This window comes from Fukomys damarensis, unplaced genomic scaffold (genome assembly GCF_012274545.1).
Source record: "Fukomys damarensis isolate Sample0158 unplaced genomic scaffold, DMR_v1.0_HiC HiC_scaffold_39, whole genome shotgun sequence".
NCBI lineage: Eukaryota > Metazoa > Chordata > Mammalia > Rodentia > Bathyergidae > Fukomys > Fukomys damarensis.
The window spans coordinates 47222391-47239788 of NW_022900951.1; the positions used below are offsets into that span (position 1 = coordinate 47222391).

The 17398-nt window shown below is 36.0% G+C and overlaps 1 protein-coding gene across 7 annotated transcripts in view; it reads right to left on the minus strand.

Annotated features, from left to right (window-relative positions):
- Nucleotides 1-17398, minus strand: part of Wnk3 (WNK lysine deficient protein kinase 3) — a 210387-nt gene that overhangs the window by 81667 nt on the left and 111322 nt on the right. The gene's annotated exons all lie outside the window — the stretch shown is intronic.

Below are 17398 nucleotides of genomic sequence, written 5' to 3' on the forward strand. Positions count from 1 at the left end.
AACAAAACACCAAATCCTCAAAAAACAATAATTTAAAGAGCACTAAAAGGAGGGGTGAAGGGAGGGCAGGGAAAAAATGAGAACCAAGACCTGTCATGTAAAGGTACAAGATCCCAATAATGAATGTAACTGTACTGTACACCTAAAATGCACCAATAAACTCAATGAGAAAAAAAAGAGCACAAAAAATAGGTGATAGGAAGTAGGAAAGATGTTGTGGCAACCTAAGGATTGGAGGGAAAGGGGAAATAAAAATGACTAAGGCAGAACTCTTGAAGACATTGGCATAGGAAAAGATTTTATGAACAAATCCTCAGTAGCACGGGAACTAGCAGAAAGAATCAACAACTGGGATCTCATATTATTAAAACATTTCTGCACTGCAAGAGAACCCATCAACAGAATTAAGAGACCATCTACAATGTGGGAAAAACTTTTTACCAGATGCTCCTCAGACAAAGAACTATTATCTAGAATATATAAAGAACTCAAAATAATCAGACCCCCCAAATATAAAGACCCGACTATCACTGGTCATTCGAGAGATGCAAATGAAAACAACACTGAGATTCCACCTTACCCCACAAAGAATGGCTACTATCAAGAAATCAAACAATAACAAATGTTGGTGGGGTTGTGGGGTGAAAGGAACCCTTCTCCAGTGTTGGTGGGAGTGCAGACTGGTGCAACCACTATGGAAATCAATATGGAGATACCTCAAAGAGCTGGGACTAGAGGTTCCATTTGACCCAGCCATCCCTCTGCTGGGTATCTTTCCAAAAGAATTAAAAGAAGCATATCACAGAGATACATGTGTACCTATGTTTACAGCAGCACAGTTTGTAATAGCTAAAACTTGGAAACAGCCCATTTGCCCATCAGTTGGAAACTGGATAAAGAAGATGTGGTTTTTCTATAAAATGGACTATTACTCAGCCATAAAGAATGAGAAATTAGAATCATTCATAGGAAAATGGATACATATTGAGGATATACTCCTAAGTGAAATAAATAAGTCACACATGTGTAAATACCGAATAGTTTCTCTGGTGTGAATAAACTATAATAGTACATAAGATCCTAATGATATAATAGACATTGTGAAATAGGAAGAAAGGGGCTAAAGGTGTAGGGAAAGTGGGAAGGGTAGGGGAAAGCTAATAAGGGAAAAGAAAAAACTATGAGAAAATGAAAAAATGGAAATGAAATATTTGTAAAGGGGGAAGGGAGGAGGGGTGAAGGGAGGGCAGGGACAAGGGGAAAAATGAGAACCAAGATCTGTCATGTAGAGGTACGAGGTCCCAATAATGAATGTAACTGTACTGTATACCTAAAATGGACCAATAAATTCAATGAGGAAAAAAATGACTAAGATACAATGTGCATATGTACAAATGTCTTAGGATGATTGTAGATATTATGAATAGCAAACATATGCCAATTAAAATATAATTTTTTAAAACTGGACGTTTTAGGTATACATTAGAAAACACTAGATAATGAGCAAGATATAGGATGCATTTCTTTTTAGTGTCCTTATCATCTTTATTGTTTGGTTACAGTCACAAATAGATTTTTTTCAGTTTCATCCTGCTGGTGTAAGATCTCTAATAATGGGAGTTCTGTTTAATCTTGGTCAAGTTGCTAGAAAAAAAGGAGTTTCATTAAAAAAACTAATTGGACTTTCTGTATAAATATGAATACACATGCACAATGTACACATATTTCATAACTAGTCTTCTGAGAAACCCAAAATCAAGAATTCTCAAGTAGAACTAATATACCCATTACCCAGGTTGTTGTTATTTTTCTAAATCACATTACCCACTAAAAAGAGTGGTGTGAATCCAGGGATGGGGCAGGAAAAGTAAAGGGAAAAAATATTCAAATAATGATGATAACTTTCAGTGCCATCTTGAATAGACCCCCAAGTCCAAGGCATCTTACTTATTACAATACACTATGATAGTATGGCCTAGTAACAAGATGTTTATGAGTCCATTCTGATAGAAATAAATACAGAAGGGAAAAGGACCAGCAAATTAATACAAGGAAGAATGATAAAGTTGGAAAATCATACCTGTATATTATATACTTTCAAACTATATATGCCTTACATTATTCATAAACTAAAAATAGACTATAAAGTCAAAAATAGCACTTAAAGGGCCAGGGAATTAGCTCCAATGCAGGTCAAACTATAATCAACCAGTAAGAGTACTAGTATACCCACTTAGCTAATATTGATCTAATAGGAAAGCAGGACACATAGCAAGGAGACATGCATGGCATCATTAACCTTCCTCAATAATTTAGTCTTTGTAGTAGTGGGTAGAAGAGGATGGCCCACCTCTAGTGAGATAATGGTCTATTTCTATGGGAAATCTCAAAAAAGTGTTACCAATTGCAGTATCTCAAGCTTCCATGCATCCATTAGGGAAGTATGTAAATCTGGTCACTGTGACATTAATCTTGAGGTCTTGCCTTCTTTAAATGCATATTCTGCCACAGTTCTGATATGTTCTCATCTTCTGCACTGACTTCCGTGAGAGCCTAGTCCGTTTCTGTCTGTATATTAATTTTTATCCAACTTAGCTACCTATAATACTTTTTCCAAAATGGATCCACAAAGTTTACTTAAATAAATATAAAATAATTGAAATCATACCATGTATAGTATCAGACCAGGGTGCAGTGTAAAAAGAAACCAATGACAAAAGAAATTTCAAAATTCATAAAAACTTCTGGAAAATTAATAACATGCAGCTTTACAGCCTTGTGTGTGCCATGTTGTTTCTCCTCTATGATGCTGGTTTGCCATTCCAGCCTCAGAGACACTCAATTATGGACTGAAACCTATATCAATTGAAGCAGGAGCTGGCAAACAGCTCAGATGTGACTTTCCCACACCAGCCGCTGGCCCCCTCCTCTCATTGCATCCCCCACCATGAAGATGGGCCACAGGAAACACCCTTAAAGAAGCAGGGCCTGGCAGCAGATCAGTAAGAGGCCCACCTGCACAGGCGCCTGCAGTCCGCCCCCTCTCCCCAACTCTGGCCTTCTGGCTGTGCTGGTACCTGGATTCACACCACAGAAACACAGGCAGATCATAAAGGTTATTGTTCTGAGATCTAGCCTCGATTTTTATTTAATTCACACAGTTAAAGGTGACAGATTAATAACTACCACAAATTGTCATTTTATAGGCTATGCTTGATGCTGCTTGCATCACTTGGGCTAAGATGTTGGAATTGATCCAATCAGTTGTCCTCCTGGTATAATGAAAAAGAGATTGCCTCAGAGTCATTAGAGACTCAAAACCTAAAGACAAGCTATAACAGGAAGATCGAAGAATTAACCCAGTTATCAAACAAAGTACCAACAACAAACATAGCATTGTGAAGACATTCAAACCAGGCTCAAGTACAAAAACAGACTTCTCCCTTACTGAAAGCAAGTTCTGGGGAAATGAGGTGGAAATGTCAGATAATCAACCAGCTGGACACTCTGAACTGACAGCACAGGAAGTATCAAAACAGATGAATGAGGCTCTAGAAAAATTCAAAACAGAAATAATAACCCATAATAATTGAGGCATATAGGACTCCAACTAGCCATGATAAAAAAAAAAATCTACACCTAGACATATAATCAAGATCCTAGAAACGCAAGAGAAGAACAAAATACTACAAGCAGTTAGAGAAAACAAACATCACATGCAAAGGAAAGCCCATCAGAATCAGAGCAAACTTTTCAACACAAACCCTCAAGTCAAGGAGAGCCTGGAGTGAGATATTTCAAGCCCTAAAAGAAAATAACCTCCAACCTAGACTGATTTATCCTGCAAAACTATCTTTCAAAATGGATGGGGAAATAAGATACTTCCATGACAAGGAACACCTGAAAAACTTCATGAATACCAAACCAGCACTCCAAACAATTCTAAATAATATCCCAGAAAAAGGTAATGATGATCATAACTCCATGAGGCCCAACAGGGCAAATCCAGCAGGCAAGGAAAGAAATTAAAGGGAAAGGGGGAAAATAAAAAAGAGCCAACAACAGGATAATAACATGATGAGGATAAGTCAATACATATCAGTTATAAACATTAATGTTAATGGCCTCAATTCACCAATCAAAACAAACTGACTGGCAGAATGGATTAAGAAGAAAAATCCAACAATATGCTGTATACAAGAAATACGCCTGGTCCAAAAAGAAACTCATAGACTGAAAGTAAAAGGATGGAAAACAGTTCTCCATGTGACAGGAACCTGGAAAAAAGCAGAGGTAGCTATCTTATTTGCAGACAAAGCAAATTTCAAATCAAAACTAATTAAGACAAAGAAAGTCACTACATTCTTGCAAAGGGAACAATCCAAGAGGAAGAGATGACAATCATAAATATATATGCACCAAATATTAGTGCCCCCAACTATACAAAAGAAATATTAAGGGACATGAAAAACCAAATAAACACTAATACAATTGTAGTGGGGAAACTCAATACCTCACTGTCACAAATAGACAGGTCATCTAGACAAAAAATCAACAACAAAATACTAGAACTGAACCAAGCTTTTGAACAAATGAACTTAACAGAGTCTACCTCACAAAATCAGAATATACATTTTTTTGGCTGGAGATTTAGCTCAGTGGTTCTGCTACCTGCCTCGTAAGCACAAATACCCGAGTTCAATCCCCAGTACCAAAAAACAAAACAAAACAAAAAAAGAATATACATTCTTTTCAGCTGCACATGGGTCATTTTCCAAAGTAGACCACATACTAGCTGATAGAACGTGTTGAAGTAAATGTGAAGGAGTTGAAGTTATCCCATGTATATTAACAGCTCATAGTGCAATTAAACTGGAGATCAATAACAAAAGAAACCGCAAGAACTTCACAAACACATGGAAATTGAATAACACTCTCCTGAACAACCAATGGGTCACAGAAGAAATTAGACAGTTTTTTACAAAAAAATGATAATACCAATACAACATACAGGAATCTATGGGACACAATGACAGCAGTTCTACAAGGGAAATTTGTAGCAGTGAATCCCCACACTAAGAAAACAGAGGGAGCTCAAATAACCTAATGCTGAACTGTAAGCTTCTAGAAAAAGAAGAGCAAGACAAATCCAAAGCTCGTACAAGGGAGGAAATTATAAAGATCAGAGCAAAAATCAATGCAATGGAGACTAAGAGAACGATACAAAAAAAAATCAATGAATCGAAGAGTTGGTTTTTCAAAAGAACAAATAAAATTGATACATCCTTAGCAAACCTTATCAAAAAAAGGGAAAGAAAATGCTCAAATCCATGCAATCAGGAATGAAAAAGTTGAAGTCACAACAGATCCAGCAGAAATCCAGAGGATCATCAATACCTACTTCAATAACCTGTACTCTAAAAAAATGAAAAACAGAAGAAATGGACAGATTTCTAGATACATATGAATTACCAAAGTTGAATGAAGAAGATAGAAAAATTCTAAACACTCCAATTAAAATCAGTGAAATTGAAAACATAATTAAAACTTTACCAACAAAGAAAAGCCTCGGTCCTGATGGATTTACTGTTGAGTTCTACAAAATATTTCTAGAAGAACTACTGCCAATATTCTTTAAATTTTTCAATGAAATTGAAAGGTTAGCAATACGTCCAAATTCATTCCTGGAAGCATTGCTTCCAAAACCAAGAAAGGCCTAACCAAAAAAGAGAACTACAGGCCAATCTCCCTAATGGACACAGATGCAAAAATCCTCAATAAGATACTAGCACACAGAATACAGAGGGTCATCAAGAAGATCATACAACCTGACCAAGTTGTACTGATCCCAGGGATGCAAGGATGGTTCAACATACATAAATCAATAAATGTAAAACACCATGTTAACAGAGTAAAATACAAAAAGCATATGATCATCTCAATCTATGCAGAAAAGGCATTCAACAAAATTCAATACCCGTTCATGATAATAACCCTGCAGAAAATTGGAGTAGATGGTCTTTGTTTCAACTTGATTAAGGACTATCTATGAAAAACCAACAGCCGACATCATATTAAATGGTCAAAAACTGAAAACCTTCATGCTAAAATTAGGAACAAGACAAGGATGTCCACCGTCACCACTCCTGTTCAATATAGTTTTGGAAACATTAGCCACAGCAATTAGACAAAAGAAAGAAATAAAAGCAATAAGGATAGAAAAGGAAGAAGTTAAACTATCATTATTTGCTGACGATATGATACTCTACATAGAAGACCCAAAAAACTCTGCCAAAAGACTTCTAGACTTAATCAACAGATTCAGTAGAGTAGCTGAATACAAGGTAAACACTCAAAAATCAATAGCCTTCTTGTACACAAATAACAGACTCAGTGAGAGAGAAATTGGGGAAAAAAATTCCTTTCACAATAGCATCCCAAAAAAGGAAATATCTAGCAATCAATCTAACAAAGGAAGCAAAGGACCTCTACATTGAGAACTACAACACTCTGAAAAAAATGGATCAAAGAGGATATAAGAAAATGGAAAGATATCCCTTGTTCCTGGGTAGGAAGACTCAATATAGTGAAAATGGCCATACTTCCAAAATTGCTATACAGATTCAATATAGTCCATACTGAAATTCCAACAGTATATTTCATAAAACTAGATAAAGTAATTCAAAAATTCATTTGGAACCAGAAGAGACCTAGAATAATACCAAAAGCCAGTGTAGGCAACAGAGACGTGGCAAGGGGTATAATAATCCCCAAGTTGAAAGTATACTACAAAGCAACTGTGACAAAACAGCATGGTACTGGCAAAGAAACAGACCCGAGGATCAGTGAAATAGATTAGAAGATGAAGAAACAACTCCAGACATACTCAGCTACCTCATCTTTGACAAAGGGGCCAACAATCCCTACTGGAAGAAAGATAGCCTCTTTAATAAATGCTGTTGGAAAAACTGGATTTCAACTTGCCAAAGATTAAAACTAGACCCCTGTCTTTCACCATGCACTAAACTAAAATCCAAATGGATTAAGCATCTAAATATGACAATAGAAACACTAAACTTGTTGGAAGATAAGCTAGATAGAACTCTTTAACACATTGGCATAGGAAAAGACTTTATGAACAAATCCTAAGTAGCACAGGAAGTAACACAAAGAATCAACAACTGGGATCTCATCTTTTTAAATAGCTTCTGCACTGAAAGAGAAACCACCAACAGAGCTGAGACAACCTACAATGTGGGAAAAAAATTTAGCAGTTCCTCAGACAAAGGTCTACTATCTAGAATATATAAAGAACTCAAAAAAAAAATCAGAACCCCCAAATATAAAGACTCAATTCAAAAAATGGGCACCTGAAATGAACAGACATTTGTCAGCCAAAGAAATAAAAGAAGCAAATAAACATGAAAAAATATTCAACATCACTGGTCATTCAAGAAATGAAGATGAAAACAATACTAAGATTCCACCTCATCCCAGAAAGAATGGCTGCTACTGAGAAGTCAACCAATAACAAATGCTTGTGGGGTTGTGAGGAGAAAGGAGCCTTTCTTCATTGTCGGTGGGAGTCCAGGCTGCTGCAACCACTGTGGAAATCAATATGGAGACACCTTAAACAACTAGGATTGAAGTCCCATTTGACCCAGCTATTCTCCTGCTGTGTATCTTGCCAAAAGAATTAAGAGAATCATACCAGTGATATAGGCCCACCCATGTTTATAGCGGCACAGTTTGTAATAGCTAAAACTTGGAAAAAGCCCAATTGCCCATCAACTGGAGTCTGGATAAAGAAGATGTGTTTTTTGTATAAAATGGAGTATTAGCCATAAAGAACAAGAAACTAGAGACATTTATAGCTAAGTGGATGCACATTGAGGACATTCTCTTAAGTAAAATTAATAGGACACATGTAAATACCATATAGTTTCTCTGGTGTGTTAAACTAAAAGTGTAAATAAGGGTCAAACTGTATAATTGATATTGTGTAATAGAAAGAAATGGTCTAAAGGTATTGGGCAAATGGGAGGGGTAGGGGAAAGGTAAAAAAGGGAAGAGAAAAGGAAAAAAAATGGAAACAAAGTCTTTGAAAATAGGGAAGGGTAAAGGGGGGAAGGGATGCTAGGGGAATGGGGAAAAAATAAGAACCAAGATATGTGATGTAAAGGTACAAGATCCCAAAGATGAATGTAACTGTATTGTATAGCTAAAGTGTACCAATAAAAATATTTTAAAATTTAATAACATACTGCTAAACAACCACTGAATTCTAAAAGAATTCACAGAAGAAATTTAAAAATTCCTGGAATAATGGCAATGGCTGTACAAATCATGGAAACAATGAGACATGATGAAAGCAGTTGTAGGAGAAAAATTCACAATCAAGTTCACATTAGGAAAACAAAGGAAGCCCAAATAAATAATCTTTTGATAAATCTTAAAATACTGGAGAAAAAAACAACAAACCAGCCCCCAAATGAAATTAAAGAGGAAGATTATAAAGATGAGAGTAGAAATCAATCAAACTGATTGTTAAAAAACAGTATAAAAAATTAAGAAATCAAAGAGCTGATTTTTCGAAAGAATAAATAAGAGGCTCTTAGCCAGACTTACCAAGAGAAAGAGAAGAAAGAGTCACACCAATGCAAGTAGAAATGAAAAAGGTGAAATCACAATAGATACAGTCAAGAAAGTCAGAGAAAGGTAGAGACGTCAGAAATGTAGGGGATTTAGCTCAGTGGTGCCCCACCTGCCTCCCAAGTGCAAGGCCCTGAATTTAATCCCTGGTAAAAAAAAAAAAAAAAAAAAAAAAAAAAAAGGGCTGCAGGCACATCAGAAGAAGACAAGGCCTCAAGTTTAAAAGCACAATGGCCAGATTCATACACTTACAATGGGATGAATGGAATCTTTAGATTATACTGTAATTGGTACCACCCAATCCATTACATCCAGATATGCATCAGACATTGGAGTGCATAACCAGAACACCATCCAGAGCCATTCTTTCCCCAAAACTTTCCTGTTTTAGAAGTCATAGATAAGGCAAGGTTAAAGATGTCATCCATATCCCCTTGATAAGTGCCCTGCTTTCCAATTGGCTCAATATTAGCTAAGCAGATATACTTGTAATCTTATTGGGTGATTTTGGTTTGACCCACATTGTACCTACCTCTTAATTTTGCCCTATAAAACATTCTCAAAGGGATGGCCTCAGTGGCAATGGACTTGGGATCCCTCCTGTCTCTCAGGGGCTATTTCTATTCCCCAATAAACCTTCCCACTTTTTTTTTTATTTTTTGGTATCAGGGTTCAAACTCAGAACCTTGTGCTTGGCAGGAAGGCAGTGGCACTACTGAGCTAAATCCCCGGCCCAACCTTCTTACTCTTAACCTCCTTTGTCTTTTGGAATTCATTCAATTTTAGGGAACATGAACTTGGCAAGTCTGACATCTAGCACTTTGGGAGTTATATTTCTCCTATATTAATAGTAATTACACTGAAAACTTTTATTACAACATATTAACAAATTTTGAAGAAATGGACAGATTCCTAGACAAATACCAATCACCAAAACTAGCCAGGCATGGTTATGCATTCCTGTAATCCCAGCAGTCAGGAGGCTGAACCAGAAAAATCACTAGCAGTTTGCCGATAGCGTGGACTAAATAGTGAGTTCAAGCCAGCCTGAACTACATAGTGAGCTCTTGTCTTTAAAACAAAAAAAGCCCCACCAAAAAATTACCAAAGCTAACCCAAGAGGATATATAGATCTATATATAGATCTATATATCTATATATCCCAGTAACAATGACAATGACATAGTAATAAAGAATCTACCAACCAGGCTGGGGATTTAGCTCAGTGGTGCCACTGCCTGACTCACAAGCACAAGGTTCTGAGTTCGATCCCCAGTACCAAAAAAAAAAAAAAACTTCTATGAACTAAAAAATGCCCAGGACCTGATATATTCACTGATGAATTCTACAAAACCTTTAAGGATGTTATATCACCAGTACTCCTCAAGCTTTTCAAAGAAAGAAGCTAATATCATCCTGATCCCATTACTGGATAAAGACCCAGCTAAAAAAGAAAAGTACAGGCCAATGCCTTTAATGAAAACAGTTGCAAAAATCCTCAACAAGATATTATAAAAAAAAAAAAAAAAGCAACACATCATCAAACAGATCAGCACCATCAAGAGATGTGACAATAGTTCAACATATGAAAGTGATGAATGTAATACATAACATGAAGAGAAGCAGGATCAAACACCATATGATCATATCAATAGGTACAGAAAAGGCTTTTAACAAAATCCAAGACCCCTTCATTATAAAAATGCTGAAGAAAGCAGGTATAGAAGTATCATACCTGGATATGATTAAAGCTATATAAGACAAACCAAAAGCCAGCATTCCATTACATGGTCAAAAAAAACTCCTCCTAAAATCAGGAACAAGACAAGGATGTCCACTATCACTGCTTCTGTTCAACACAGTTCTGAAAGTATTAGCCACAGCCATCAGGCAAGAGAAACAAATAAAGGGGACACATATAGGAAAGGAAGCAATCAAATTATCATTATTTCCAGATGACATGATATTCTACATACAAGGCACAAAAAACTCCACCAAAATTTTGTGGAATAAACAACTTCAGCAATGTAGCATAATACAAGATCAACACACAAAAATCATTAGCATTTGTGTACACCAACAATAAATGTGAGAAATTATGAAAACAATACCATTCATAATAGATTCAAGAAAAATGAAATACCTAGGAATTAACCCAATCCAGGAAGTGAAACATCTCTACAAGAAAACTACAGTACTGTGAAAAAAAAAAAGAGCTTGAAGAGGACATCAGAAAATGGAAAGATGCTCCCTGCTCCTGGCTAGGCAGAATCAATATTGCTAAAATGACCATACTTCCAAAACTGTTATGCAGATTCAATGCAATCCTAATCAAAATAACAACAGTATACTTTATAGAAATAGAGAAAACAATCCTAAAATTCATATGGAGCCAGAATAGAGCCAGAATAGCAAAAGTAATTTTGGGCAACAAGAGCAAAGCAGGAAGCCTTGAAATACCTGACTTGAAGCTATACTACAACTCAGTAATGATAAAAAACAGTATGGTACTGGAACCAAAACAGATACGTAGATCAATGGAACACAGTGAATACGGAACAGTCCAGATACATTCAGCTATTTGATCTTTGACAAAAGGGTCCAAAAGTATATGATGGAGGAAAGGTAGCCTATTCAGCAAGGGTGCTGCAAAAACTGGTTATCTGTTTACAGAAGATTGAAACTGGATCCCTATTTCTCACCATATATAAAATTAAAATAAAAATGGATAGGGCTGGGTATTTAGCTCAGTAGTTCCGCCATTTGTCTCGCAAGCACAAGGTCCCGAGTTTGATCCCCGATACCGGGGGGAAAAATGGATTGATATCTAAACTTTAAAGCAGGAACATTAAATCTACTGGAAAATAAAATAAGTAAAAAACTTGAAATCATAGGAACAGGAAAGGATTTTTCTAAACAGAACCTCAGCTGCTCAAGAGATAACAGCAAGAACCAACAAATGGGATTAAATCAGATTAAAAAGCTTCTATACAGCAAAAGAATCAATTAGAGTGAAAAGACAACCTGCAGAATGGGAAATTTATTTTGCCAGCTATTCCTGACAGAGGACTAATATCTAAAATATATAAAGAAGTGTCATGGCTGGGGATTTAGCTCAGTGGTTCTGGCGCCTGCTTCACAAGCACAAGGAGCAGAGTTCAATCCCCGGTACAAAAAAAAAAAAAAAAAGAAGTGCCACAGATTTAGCTCAGTGGTACTGCCGTCTGCCTTGTAAGCACAAGGTCCCAAGTTCAATCCCCAGTAACAAATAAATAAATAAATAAATAATATATAACGAACTAAAAAACTTAAACCACCTAAAATTAAAGACTCAGTCAAGAAATGGGCAAGAGAGGGCTGGGGATTTAGGTCAGTGGTTCCTCCACCTACCTCTCAAAGTTCCGAGTTTTATCCCAGGTAGAAAAGAAAAGAAAAGACAAGACAAGACAGCTACAAAAAGAAATGGACAAGAGAAAAGAACAGACATTTCATAGGAGAAGAAATACAAATAGTTAGCAAATATATGAAAAAATTTTCAATAACTCTAGCCAATAAAGAAATGCCAATTAAAACATTGCAATTCCATCTTATACCAGAAAAAAATTGCAATCATTAAGAAGTCAAACAATAAAAAATACTGGCATGGCTGTGGTGAAAAAGAAATCCTCTTCCATTGTTAGATGGAATATTAACTAGTACCAACCATTATGTAAATCTGTATGAGATTTCTTTTCTTTTCTTTCTTTTGAGACAGGGTCTTACTATGCAGTTCAGGCTGGTCTCAAACTCACTATGTAGCCCAGGCTGGCCTCAAACTCACAGCAATCCTCCTGCCTCAGCCTCACAAGTGCTAGGATTACAGGTGTGTGCCAACATGCCTGGCAGTATGAAAGTTTCTGAAAGAACTGAAATTAGAAATTACACATGACCCATCTATCCCCTTTCTAGGTATCTTCCCCAAAGAGTTTAAGACATTATACTACAGCAACACATGCATGTCAATGTTTATAGCAGCACAATGTGTAACAGTTAAATCCTGGAGCAGCCTGTATATGCATCAACAGACAACTGGATAAAGAAAGTGTGTCATCTATATATAATGGAATACTATTTGGCTATGAGGAATGACAAATTTGAGATGTTTGTAAGAAAATGGATGCATCTGGCAAATATAACATTGAGTGAAATAAACCAGACACACAAGCTTAAATACTGTATGGTATCTCTCATTTCAATGAGATAAAGTTAAAACAAAGAGAATAATAAAGGATGGATAAAAGGGACAAGGGATGCATCTCTTGCAATAAGGAAGTGTTTCCAAGGGAATGAGGGTAAAGGATGAGGAGGAGGGGAAGGGTAAATCAATAGAATAAAGACATGTCATACATAGGAACCTATGGGGGACCTGGCCAGGAGTGAATGATTAAACTGAATGATTAAATTGTGGGACAAAAGTGCATAGGCTTTAAGAGGAATGAATGATTAAACTTTGGGGCAAAAGCATGCAGGTTGTATCAGAATCAAATGGTTACACAACAAGAAGTTTAGATTAGTAAAGTATGTTGTGTTTGGCCATGTCCTTCCTCTTAGCCTTGAGACAGCACATGGCCCAAACTGCTTTTTCTTCTGTTTTTTTTCTTACACTGATATTCTAAATAAAAGCAAGAGAGTTCTCCACTTGGTGGCTTTTTTTATTCTCTCAGAGTCTCCCTAATGGCTGGGTACACTTGGTTGAGAAACAGTCCCTCTGGGCCTCTTGGTGACTGAACTAAGTCTAGTCTCCAAGTAATCTTTTCATCCTCCATTCCACCTGAGGACAGGAACCTACTAACCTCAATGAATGGAAATATTATATGCCATAACATAAGCTAAAATTAACAGTATCAACAAGCATGAAAGTCAAGATAAGGGAATTAGAGGAGGAGGGAGGGAGGCAGGAGGGAAAAGGAAAAAGAAACAAACTATAGTATGTACATATGCACACTCCCCAAGATCACTATAAACTACATGTCCTGCAAACACGAACAAATAAAACTGAAAGATAATTTAAAGGAAGACCAAATTGTTAGCATTATGGTTTCAAAATTGAATGTATGTATAAAAATTAAGAATGTAGAGCTGAGTGTGGTGGTGCACACCTATAATCTCAGCACTCAGAAGGCTGAGGTAGGAGGACTGCTGTGAATTTAAGGCCAGCTTGGGGTGCATAGTGAATTCAAGGCCTGGATGACCTACATAGCAAAACCCTGTCTCCCGAAATTGAAAAAAAAATTAAGAATATAACATGTATAGTATGAAAAAATTAAAACTGCCTTCATAATTTCTATTCTCACAAAACAATAGTCTTAGTTCCCCTTTTGCTAAATAAATTAGAGTTGTAATCCATATATAATCTGTCTTTTAGCTCCTTCTACCAACCTCCCAGTCAAAGCTTTCAATTGCTCTATTTAACAAGTTTGCTCCTTCCTGGAGAATTAGATCAAGCTGAATGGTTCCCCTCACAAATATCTTCAATCTTGTAACTAATCTACATTACAAAAGGGAAAAGGCTAAACATAGCTATTACAAATTAATCCAAATAATGTCATCACCACTACCAATTTGAACAATATGAGAGGCACTAGCAATATATACATCTTAGAAGCATTTTTATAATGTTCAGTACACATACCCACTGTTTAGACCAATTTCTCAAGTAGAATAATATGATAAATATAAAGAAAATAGTGTGCTAAATAACATTTTTACATAAACAGTATGATTCCTGGGAATCTCTCTCTAGAGAAACCAGATATAATTTTAATTTTCCACTTTTATACAAACATTTCCATTTAATGGAATTAACTATTTGCAGAGGAAGTTGCAGAGAAGATAAAATAGATGTTACAGCTTGATACATAGTAAATTATCAAAAAATGCCAATTCCCTATGAGATTTATTCCCTTATAATGATTCAGAAACTGGTTATAAAATATTAAAATAGTCTTTACCAGAAAAACTTTGGAACTGTTTTAATTATCTTCGCTCATAGTAGGTCCATGGATGTTTCTGAACAAACTAAACATGAGGAATCTTTTGACAACTAACATTATACACATCAAAAAAATTCATTCTTAGTATAGCTTCAGTACTTGTGAAAGCAATTGAATAGAAATGTGACCAAAGACAAAATAAATATATGAAAAGCACTAATATCTACAATAGGCATTTTTATGATTCTAAAACATACTATAGCTAAAATTAAAATTACAGTGGACCCTGGAGTTACGGTAAGCCTGACACAAGAACAACTTGGGTCAGAACTGGAATTTTAGTTTTGTCTTATGAGCAGACATGAGATATGACCCGAACGCAGGCTGTTTGTGCTTCCAGATGGTCTCAGATACAGATTTAACCCTAAAGAGTTCTGGAAGGAACATTACAATGTCTCTCTAAGGACATCAAGATCTGCCTAGAGAAAGTGTAGCCTAAAATTATACAGGAATGAGATGTTTTTTTTTTTTTTGGTACTGGGGATTGAACTCAGGACCTTGTGCTTGCAAGGCAGGTGGCAGAACCAGTGAGCTAAATCCCCATCCCAGGAGTGAGATTTTGAAGGCAATTCACCAACTTAAATTACAACCAGCTCTCAGGAACAAATTAATTTGGTAAGCCAATGGTCCACTGTACTAAGACTAAAGTAACGATATTATTTCACTGATTAAGAAACTGGGCTGGGGAATGGCATATAACTCAGAGGTAGCATACACAAGGCTGTGGATTCAATACTCACTACCCAAAAGAAAAATGAATTAGAGTTGAAAAAAATAAATGATTGCACTGACTTTAGCTATGAAACAGTAGTGAAATGGAAACACTAATAAAAAAACCACAATTCTCTAGTGTGATCTTACAAATACATACTTAAAATATAGAAATATGTAGAGTTCTTAGAGAAAATAATTAGTATTACCTTTTTAAGTAGTAGTAAATAATAATTACTATATAACATTTTCTTAATTCTTGATGTGTTCAAAATGTGAAATGTGGCTAATCTTATCAGTGTTTGTATCAGTGTTTCTCAAAACAGTATTAATAATAACCTGAATGAAGCCTCTGCTTTTAGTTGTCAATGCTGTAACAAAAGTCATTTAAAATATTTCTCGTAATGTGAGTCCACAGTTTAAAAAATTCTGAGACTAACACGATTGTCCTACCAGTCACTAGTACTCTAAAAAGCAACAGAAATGGTGTTTTAAAAAACTAGAATAAACATAATATCCAGGAAATACACAAAAAAGATGCCATTCACAAACCATAAATGGTAAAGAATATCTGAAAGAATGGAAAGCACCATCACATCGATAAGAAAATAAAATCTATACAAATCAAAGTTTCAAACACATTTTGTTATGACTAGATGTCCCCCACAAAGCCTTATGCAGTCATAGGACTTTTTCAGAGGTCGCTGAGAGGTGTGATGCTGAGATTAAGGTTGAGTGATTACTAAATTAGTCAACTGATTGGTTTGACAATGTACTAATCCCTGGCAGTCTGGATGAAACAGAGGTGTTCCAGTCTCTTGTTGCTTTGCTACCTTTGATCTGCCATGAAATCTTCCTCTTCTGCCATGTGCCACCCTGCCCTGGAGCCAGCCAATTATGGATTGAAACCTCTACAAACTGTGAGTTGAATAAACCTTTATAGGAAAAAACTCAGAATTAAGCGACTCCAGGGAACTCCAAACTTACTCAGTGAACACCAGAAGATTGCACTTGACCTTGGGGAATTCATAAGGGAAATCAAATGGGTAAATTAAGATCCATAGACCAGGCAATCCTAGCTACCTTCAGGAAACGAAAATATATGAGAAAAGGAAATACATGAAAACAAAGTCTTTTAAGGAAGGGTGGAGAGGGTGAAAGGAGGGCAGGGGAATGGGAAAAAAGTAAAAACCAAGATACATCATGTAAAGGTACAAGATCCTAGGGCCAGGGATTTATCTTAGTGGTTCCATCGCCTGCCTCGCAGGCACAAGGACCTGAATTCGATCCCTGGTACCAACAACAAAAAAAAGGTACAAGATCCTAATAATGAATATAATCTTATTGTATACCTAATTTGTACCAATAAACTTAATGGAAAAATAAATCCTACCTACCTTCAACCACTGTTAAGTAATGAGCAGGAGGGAAGTTTGCCCTGAAACTGAAGCTACAGCCTAGAAATCAGGACAAATCTATAGAAGACTACTAAGAAAATGTCTTCTCTAAAACAACCTGCCTCTTCTCCACAATGACTAGAGGTAGGCAGGCTATTATACTGAGATACCTCAAAGTCTAGGAGAAGAGGAGCACCAAATTCAACAAAGATATACAAAAGAACCCTTAATGCTACCTGGCAATCTTATTGTATTTTACTTGTCCATTTATTCTTCTGACATTCTTCTAGACAACTATTTTATACCTTCTTTTCAGCTATCATTTTTTTTTCTTTGGTACTGGGGATTGAACTCGGGACTTTGTGCTTCCAAGGCAGGCCGCAGAACCACTGAGCTAAGTCCCTGGCCCCTGCTATCAAATTTTTAACGCACAGTCCTTTCTATAATATCATACTCACCTAATAACTATGCTTCTATTTTACTGAGAAAATTTTAAAAGCACCAAGAAGGGAATTTTTATAACACCAAATCTTATTTGTGTCCTATTACCATTCCTTTTTCTTTCTTTCTTTTTTTTTTTTTTTTTTTTTTTTTTTTTTTTTTTTT